Source organism: Geospiza fortis, unplaced genomic scaffold (assembly GCF_000277835.1).
Source record: "Geospiza fortis unplaced genomic scaffold, GeoFor_1.0 scaffold70, whole genome shotgun sequence".
In the NCBI taxonomy this organism is placed as follows: Eukaryota; Metazoa; Chordata; class Aves; order Passeriformes; family Thraupidae; genus Geospiza; species Geospiza fortis.
Genome location: NW_005054317.1, coordinates 5,287,687 through 5,297,347, shown reverse-complemented (window position 1 = coordinate 5,297,347; position 9,661 = coordinate 5,287,687).

The window sequence follows — 9,661 nt, the reverse complement described above, 5'->3', positions numbered from 1 at the left end:
ATCACATGTGAATTATTTTGTTTGTGGACTGCCACAATCATTATTATAAAAAACAGAAACCACTTGGTAGTTGTTACTGGCTGAAGTTTTATCTGGAAATATTACTCTAGTAAAAACATTTTTAAAACTAGACATAACAGGCTAGAAAAATGTCTTCCAATGCTTAACATAGGAAAAAACACTAATCAGCATTTACTAAGAATTATGATTTGTGCACCCTTTGCCAATATTCTCAAAACAAGTAAAAATTGGTCATTGCAACAATAAAGCAGCCAAGTTAGTCACATATGAACTTCAAAGAGCAACCAGCCCAAAATCAGTGCCCTAACGTTGCTCCTATCACAGAACTACAAAGAGTGTAGAGATTATGGCAAGGTTTGGCCTAAGGTACAAAATTCTAGATGCACTATTTTGGGAAAATGTAATAAAATCTTGATAAAGGTTTGAACACTTCAAATGCTAAGTAAGTGCTTGTGATGAAAAAAAAGATGCCTGTCACTGCCCTACCAAATTATAAAACTCTTCTTAGTTTTGGGTCTTAAATATACAATTAAAAGTTTCCATCTCTCATTTCAGATAAGGAAATTGCAATTCTTCTTTGGAAATTAACTTTCCATCTAGTTCCTGTACATGTTTTTTTTTAATTATTATTTTTGAACCACATGTCATTTAATTATTAAATGTGGCTTACATTTGCATCTCTGGAAATAGTTTTTCTAATTCTCTCTTCTTCTACCATTTCATTTCATGTGAATGGGGTGTGAGCAGGTTGCTGACTATGCTGATAGGCAGGGAGCAGGGAGAAGTCCTCGCTCCACATTTCATTCAGATAACAGAAAGCTGCAAGCTGCTCAGTGTGACAGATGAGCTCTGTGAGCTAAAGCAACTTGTTCCGCCTGTCAGGCTGCAAGAGCCTACAGCAGCAAGATACAATTGTGATGACACCGCCATCGCCAAACTGGGTCAAACATACGGTCACTTTAAAACAGAATGTCACCCCTTCTTTCTACTTGAGGAATTTGATTCAGTGACAGTAAAAGCTGCTAGATACCATTAGCTTTATATCCAAGCTCAAAATGAAACTGTTTCTCTGACAGTATTTGAAGGATCCTCTTTGCCATTAAAGTTCGTAGGAATCACAAACTGTCAAATAATGTCACTGTTGCCCAGAGGGAGCGGGTGCTTTATGCGCACAACGCTCTCCATGTTGCACCAGGGGAGTGGGGCCTCTGGAGTTACAGCACCATTATGGTCTTTGTGAATTAAATGCATTAAAATCATCACAGACTTCTAAAAACAATTATAGAGATATAAAATGTTTTCTTTAATTGCAGGAATAAAAATAAAAGATACCTGAACTCAAGCCTACATCTATTATTTTGATTTTTAGATCACCACCTAATGTAAAACTTTTTATTCTTAGTGAAATAAAATAATTAAATGAATGATAGTAAAAAATGTAAAGATAATGAAAAGTAATATTTAATAAATTGTTCAAATTATTTCCCTCAGTCTTGGAAGATTTACTCACACCATACTGTGATGCTGGAATACCCCATGCTATATTACAAGCATGTACTGTTCAAAGATGAAATTACTGTCGTATACAGGTCATACCACATGCTGGTTCTAGATAAGATTTGGAAAAGCAGATAATGACATGAAGATAGTTCTGGTCATACTCTGATATTTGATGATCAAAATCCTGTATGTATTAAATGATGTGTAAAGCCATCTTTTTAACAGAATTGCACTATGTATATGTTTCAGCACGGATACATTTAGTCCAAAAGTACTAGAAATGTAGAAGGAAACAGTAAAGGTCTGAGACATCCAAAAGTAATTTCCTTCTCAATATTTACCAATTTGTGTTGACAGTCTGAGTCAAGCTCAAATCATGGACTCAGGCCAAGTAAAAATTCCCAGCCTATTAGACTCCACAGTTTAATTTAGGTTTTTCAATACAGCATAATGAAGACATTTTAAATATTTCAGGTTTTGATGTATCTATTTTTCTGGTTTATGTTTCATACTTGCCTTTCTAGTTCAACACAAAAATTTTCAGGAAAAATATTTTCAAGAAAAACTTCTCATGGAGCCATACCATTAAGATGATTCATATTTTTGTGCAGTTAAAAACTTATATAATTCTTTAAAATAATTGTTGTTTACTTGCTTTGATTTCTAAATGTCTTTGATCTCATTCATTAATATTCATTAGACTTCTGATGTTGGACTAATGAGAATCTTACACATTTATGAGAAGTTATTTAAACAATGCTATCAATTTTTTTTCTGACTTATGTTTTTTCATCACCAACAACACTTAATTCTTTGTATTCTCCAGTTTTTTTCTTCAAACTTCCTGAAGACATGGTACATATTCTCCAAAACAAAAAGGAACTCAATAAATGCATAACAAATTCAGCCAATTTTGAGCATGGAACCCTAAGCAACAAGAGGAACACATGATATATATGGACAGAATGAATAATGCTCAAAGGAAGAATCCAGCCACAACTTTTCAGCCTCAGGAGTTTACAGGCACAAAAGCAGCAGTGCTGTCGCCAGAAGACAAGAGCAGCCACTGATATTTGCCATCCCAGGTGCACACACAACTGCAAGAACAGCAAGGCGCTTGTGTGCTTTGTATTTCAGAAAACATCAGCTGTGCTCAGATTGAGTTTCCATTGTTTGCAGTGCATATCCACAGGAATCTGAAAGGAAGAGCCCCAGAACGCTCCCAGAATCACCGGCATTGCACACACAGAATAAATGAGCAGCATCCAAGGGAACTGAAGCAATCCACCACAACATGGCAGCAAACAGATTCAATACAATATATCAAAATTAATACATATATTAATACATATATTAATAACATTAACATAAATATATACATATTAACGTATTTATTGAATATTAATGCGTATATTAATACATATATATATTCAGATAAAGCTATACCAGTTTGAAACCATCCAACAGAGAATTCTATCTAGGAAGTAACTCCTACACTGCAAGAGAAATAGCCATTATAAGCTTCCTAATGACAACAAAATAAAATAAAATAAAATAAAATAAAATAAAATAAAATAAAATAAAAGTGCAAATGCAGCAAAGTACATGATTATGCAGTGCCCACAATAGCACAGTCACATCATACACCAAATTTCCATACACAGAAAGCCACTGCTCTCGTCTCAGTATCCAATAATAACAAAAAAATTCAAGGACAAAGTATTCCTAATTATAGGATTCCAAATTTATCTCACAGGATTCTTGGTACCTAATACCTCAGAATCTACTATCAACCCCAAACTTTTCAAAAGAGTTTCTTTTTTATATAAAAGACGTCCACTGTTTTAAAAACAGATGTTTTAGTACATGGAAGTATATGAAAATGAATGTGATTCTATATTGCAACACAGTTCTGGAAGAAAATAATAAAGTAATTTTAGAAGCTCTAAGTAGCACCCAAGGTATTTATATAAGCCAGAATCCTGATTATGTGCAACATCAGCCCTTACATATAACTCCCAAAGTTAAGTATTATTAATCTTCCTCTAAAGAACAATATTTCCACCATTTCTTCCTTTCTGTTCTTCTCTATTCCCCTGCACTCAGATCCTGATACTCAGTCAGTACCCTCAAGCTCCCCTCTCAGAGATGTGCCATCACAGCATCCATCACACTGGGATGTTATCCCACCTATGCAAGTCTTCTAAAAACCAGCCATGCATCAGAATTACCGTGACATGTAAAATGTTAATATCACAATACTAGAAGGCAATTTTTTCCCCTGACACCTGAGAAAGTGAAAAACAGGATAACATATTATTTAACAGAAATTTTTCCAAGTAAGTCAAGTATACACAATGCTTGGAATTTTGGGGGTTTTTGTTATAAAATGTATTCTAAGTTCTAATTCAAATATCCTAAAATTCCCAATTTTATTTTTTTTTAATTTTTCTTAAATTACACTGTCAAGGCCTAACAGCTACAGCTTCAGTTGCAGCACTGGGAAGGCTACATCTCACAACAGGTATAAAACACTGAAGTTAATTAATGGAGTAGGATTCAAACAGCAAAACTGAGGAAAAGCTGGCACAGAAATCTTTCTCATTGAAAACACTTAGGTAAAGAGAAATGACAGTGCCTGTTACCAAAAATAATGAATCAGTGGAGGGAAGCTTACAAATTATACTAATTAGTGAGAGGCAAGCAAGAAAAATAAGAGCCTCAAAGCAGAAGCAGCATCTTGGCAAAACCCCAAGAAGCAAAGGCACCCAGTTGAGGCTCCACCATCTTCTGTGTCCTTCAAAGGAGGCACCCAGCAGCCCAATGTCTGCCCTATTAAATTAGAGCCAACCAGCCTGGGCAAATGCCTAACTTGCTAAAGCAATTTTTTCAACTTTTTTTTTGCATAAACTAAAAAGAAAACAGTGTGTTGCTACTGATGGCCAAGCCTGGTTACATCCACACAGACGGAAGCAACTGCAGGTTGAATACACACTGAACCAATCTTTGGCAAGGTAGACAAGTGCTCTGCTTACATCAACATCTATTACTTACTTCTGAAAGCACCACAACTGCCCACATGAGACAGAATTGCTCACATGAGATTTACATTCTTCTGCACAGAAAAAGACTCAGAACAATTTTCTTAACCTCTCATGTAACTGCACAATTGGTCCATCCCTCCAGTAAAATGTGCATTAAAACACAGAATGTTGTTAAGTTCTAGTACTGTGTTCATTCAATCAGCACATTCTGCCTCATTCAGATTTCACCTCCTGAAGTCAGAAAAGAAAATGTCAGAATGCTCTTGACAGGAAAATCTGATTTGGTTAAACAGCTCAAGACTTTTCAAGTGAATGTAAACTTTGAAAAATATACTCGTTTTTCAGTGAAAATCTTTATTATTGTTTTGAAAATTTCTTCATTCCTACAAGTATTATTGATTTTTTTTGTGTGTCAAACAACCCCAAATATTTCAACCATTCTAGAGACAGAACTGGAATGCAAGGGGGTTTATATAACAGCCTTTTTTAGGACAAATATTATTATATTGCAATGCAGTTCCTTTTGTATTTAATAGAAGCCCAATTCCTTACTAATTGTCACTGTTTCTGTGACTGAAAACTGCAATTAGTTACACTTCACAAGACACACACGAATCCTTTTGTGGTTAAATTATTCAGCCTGAACATTAATAGCAGGACTCATAAATTCTACAGGAATTGCATCACGATGCCTATTTTATTAAACCATTTGTGGTAAGAGACAGTTAAAGGCTGTGTATCCTTTAAATATATTGTCCTAGTTGAGAAAACAGTCTATCAGATGAATTAAAGAAGCCAAGAAACCAAAAACCAAGCAAGACTACTATTCAATTTGTACAAAAAGTACTTGATTTTTAAGATAACATAAAATGCCAAAAAAAATGAAATGCATTACTAATACTGTCTTATTTTCAAATAGACTTCATAGTTACAAACAAGTTTTACAAGAAAAATAAAACTGACAGCAGAACAAAACCAACAAAGGAAAACAATTTTCATCAGTTCAAATGAAACTAACCAGGGCTACAAGCAGTAAAAATCCAACTTATTTAAATTCCAAAATGAATCTCTTCTCTTGACCTTTATAGAGCTCAAGATGCATACGTACACAGAATAAACAAAATAATTTGAAAGCAAATTCACTGAGTGTGCCTGACCTTTGAAACAGCACAGATAATTTTAATCAGATTTGCACAATGTTAGTCTGTCTCAGGTTCCTTGTAGTAACACAAAGATGACAAAACTACTTAGGGCAAGAAAAAGACAACATTTTACCAAAATAAAACCATCTCTAAATATTTTTTAAAATATCCCTAAGAAAATATCTTTTCAGAAAGGATTCCTCTGAAATTCTACTCCCTCAATATCAGGCTAAGTTGCATAACCAGCTCTAGCCAGAAAAGCCCTTTCTGCCAGTTATGCATGTTTCTTCTCAGTTAAGATGAAGACTTGACATCAAAAGGAAAAAAAAAGTAATTTACACAAATATTTTAAAATTCAGGTTTTGTAGGAGTGGCCTGTAGTTACCTCCTTGATCATCTAGCATGCAATGGCTGCTTAAAGCTTCTCAGTTCCATTGATTATCTTAGATTTTTCAGAGCTAATGACTAAAAAATATCAAGATCTGCAGCATAAACCTGACAAGCAGTGCTGACTAGTAAAAAAGCTCAAGTTACAAAGAGCAAAAGTTCTCAGAAATACACACAAATGAGCCTTAGCTGAAGTAGCTGGCAGCACCTTCCTTTGTGGAAGGACAGATGTTACACCAGGAGTTAAACCTCATATTTTATAGAATCCCCAAAGCAGGTCACTGCAAGTGCTTCTATTACTTGTGCCTGATGAAATGAGAGTTATTAGCATGAGGAGCCAAAAGCCCTGCTGAGGTTCACAATGTTCAACCTCCATCAAATTAGAACTTCCATGCCAACAGCAACAAGAGAATTCTGCCCAAGCTGGAAGAGATAGCATGAGAGTAAAATGCAACTAAATAAAGACACTTTAAAAGCTGAAGTTTGGCTTTGGTACTTTTGAGAAAAAGCAACAGTGATCAGGACAGAGATCTCCAGTAATTATTTGCCCAGCTGGGGGATGCAATATGACAACACAGCTTTGTCAAATAATGCACTTTATCTAACACCACCAATCCAAATTACTCCTGGCCTACTTGCTTTTAAAGCTTCACTTCTTAGCATTTACAAGGAGATGTTCAGTTTAATAAACCACTTAGAACAGCTGGAAAAGAAATGTAAAGTAAATACTATTAACTACATGAATTTATAAGTATTCATGGCTCACAAATGAATTCTCTATATTGGCTGTTTCCTTGTAGAATCTGTACTACCCTTGTAGTTCTTATGAGCAGCAAGATGAGCCAAATGTGTTTCTAAAGAATTTGGTCCCTTTATCCACACAGATCATTGTGAGCAAACCTGGTACTATTGGACATGGCCTCTGAGACAATAAGCAAGAGAACAGCATTCTGAAAACCAGCTTTGCTGAGAGCTAACACGTGTTGAGGTGGGATCATGAACAACACGGCTTTCCAGAACAGCATTCCTCCATTTGTGTGTCCCTGATTCATTCTCTGAAACTGCTGCAGGCCAGCCAACCCTTTCAGATTATGGCAACAATCACATTTCTCTTCTGCCACACTATTCTGGTCTTCTTCTCTCTCCTTTACTCACTGAGAATTTTACAGCTTGTCTGCAACAGCTATCTGATATCCTCATCTTTTCCTACTAAGGAGTTTAATTTATTCAGCTTATCAGGAAGCTGAGAAGGGAGCTGATCACTGTGTACAGACACTTGCTCAGTCTGTCAGTGTGAAGCATTCTGACCTTGCAAACAGAGTTACAGAGGCCCTGGCACCTGGAAATAAATCACAGAGTGCAGTGGGTGGTTCCTTACAATATTGGCAAATATTATTGATAACTGCATCATCCAGTCTCAATACACAGAGAACCCGTTACGATGTGTTACAATAACTATAAAACATTTAAGAAATAATGTGGAATGATTTTATCCTTTCTAATGCTGCCTTTGTATTCCTATTTTCAATATACAACGAATGCTCACACACAACCAAAAAGTAACATTACACTAGAAAAATAAAGGAAAAGCAGCTGCCAAATGGACTAGAACTTTTAGTTTCATATTTTCCTTTCAAATTTTTAAGCAATTTTCTACATCTTTAGACAAACAAACACCTTTAAAAAAACTCGTTTTCCTCAGAAAGTCATTTTTTTTTATTTGACCACTCCTATCAAAATACCTACACTAAAATGGTTTTGTCTAACCTTCGAGTACCTCAAATTGTATCCTGAGTAAATTCTTTGCACTGTTTAGCTTCAATATCCAACCACTTCTTTCTTGATTCAAATGCTCTCATAGAACTTCAAACACTAATCCTGATTTTTATTACAAATTTGCAGATAAATAGCTTCCCACCCCACAACTACTTATTATCCCCCACTGAACAGTCGCACTGCTACAGTGGGAGTGCCAAGAATACTCTCTGTATTCTCCCTTTTCCAATTCAGTCCTTAGTAGGACAACTCATGATAGCTACACGTAGAAAAACTTCTTATATTTATAATATAAATATATTTAATAATATAAGTATTTTAAAACTACAGTTTTTAATAGGAAAATAACCTTACACCAGTGTATAATGCCAGCTGAACACTTTAGTTGACAATAGTTTGCAGCAACACACAAACAGGCACAGCAGTTTGACAATCAACACTTCCCCAAACAATAACATCACTGCAGTTTAAATCCAACTCCTACAAGGGTTTGCAGAGCAATGGAAGCTGAAGTCCTGGGTCCTAAAATTTTCTAGAAAAATATAAGATAGACCATACGGTCTTCATTTGAGCTCTATTTGTCTGCATTTTGGTTTTCTGATAATTATGTGAACCTAATCATATTTTTAAACAAGACTACACATTTTCTTCAGCAAAACATCTGCCTCATCAAAAATAAGACTTAAGAGACTCACAAAGCCCAGATTTAGGCAAGCTCCCTTCTGACCTTCCCTCCTCTCGTTCTAATATTGAATGTTTTAAAAACAAATATCACCTGAAAATTTCTCTGCAATGAACCAAATTCTGCTCTTCTGAAATAGGATTCATCACAACCATATAATTCTTAAATATTTAATAACACAATATTCACTAAAAAGAGACTGAAAGCCTGAAATCATTACATGTCACATCACAAGAAATAAAAAGGAGACATACATTTCTCTGCAAGTGCAGTTTCAAAGTCCTTTCACAGAAGGATCTAAAGACTGTCAGGTTGCTCTGCTACTGTATATTAAACAAGCAAGTAATGAAGCTATTGGTTTTGATTCATAAAAATGCCAAAAAGATCATGGATAAAGTATACAAAGTTAATGATTTTTTGTTTTTTTTCTTTTTGAAAAGGAAGTATCAGGAAGGTAGCAAAAGTCAGGTAAAGCATCAAAACAGTCAAAGTAGTGACAACAGAAAACAACAAAATCAAGCACCTTTTTATTTTAGTGACCATCTAGAAAAACATCACTGCATTAATGCTATTTAAAAGCTATTTCAAAATCCAAAGTCCCTATGAAACACTTTACTTCCTACCAGTTTAAGGAATCATTATTTTGTTTTCACTAACAGAACACTGATGTTCATTCCTAATGCCAGCTAAATGCAAATTTGAGCCTCATGTGTTACCTACTGCTTTCGAACAGGCCTTCATTATCTCTCAGTTCCCAGTTAAGACTCGTGCACAAATCCAGCAAAACAGTTTAGAAGGTACTTAATTTTCAGTATTTGCATAATAACACTGAACAGGATAAATAATATGCATACTTAGTGCCAAGCATCAGCACTACGCCAATTTAAAGCCTTATTCTTTAACATTTCAGAAATAACTTTGAAAGCAAATTAAATGACATATATAAAGTATTCCAACAAGTCAGTATGCAATGACTTCTGAGCAACAAAACACCTGCCAAGGCCAATACCTACCAGACACATCTGATTTTTAGTGACTTAAGACCTTGCTAAATCTCTGCAAACATTAATGCTAAAAAACCCTTTATATTCAGAAGAATTGATACAAAT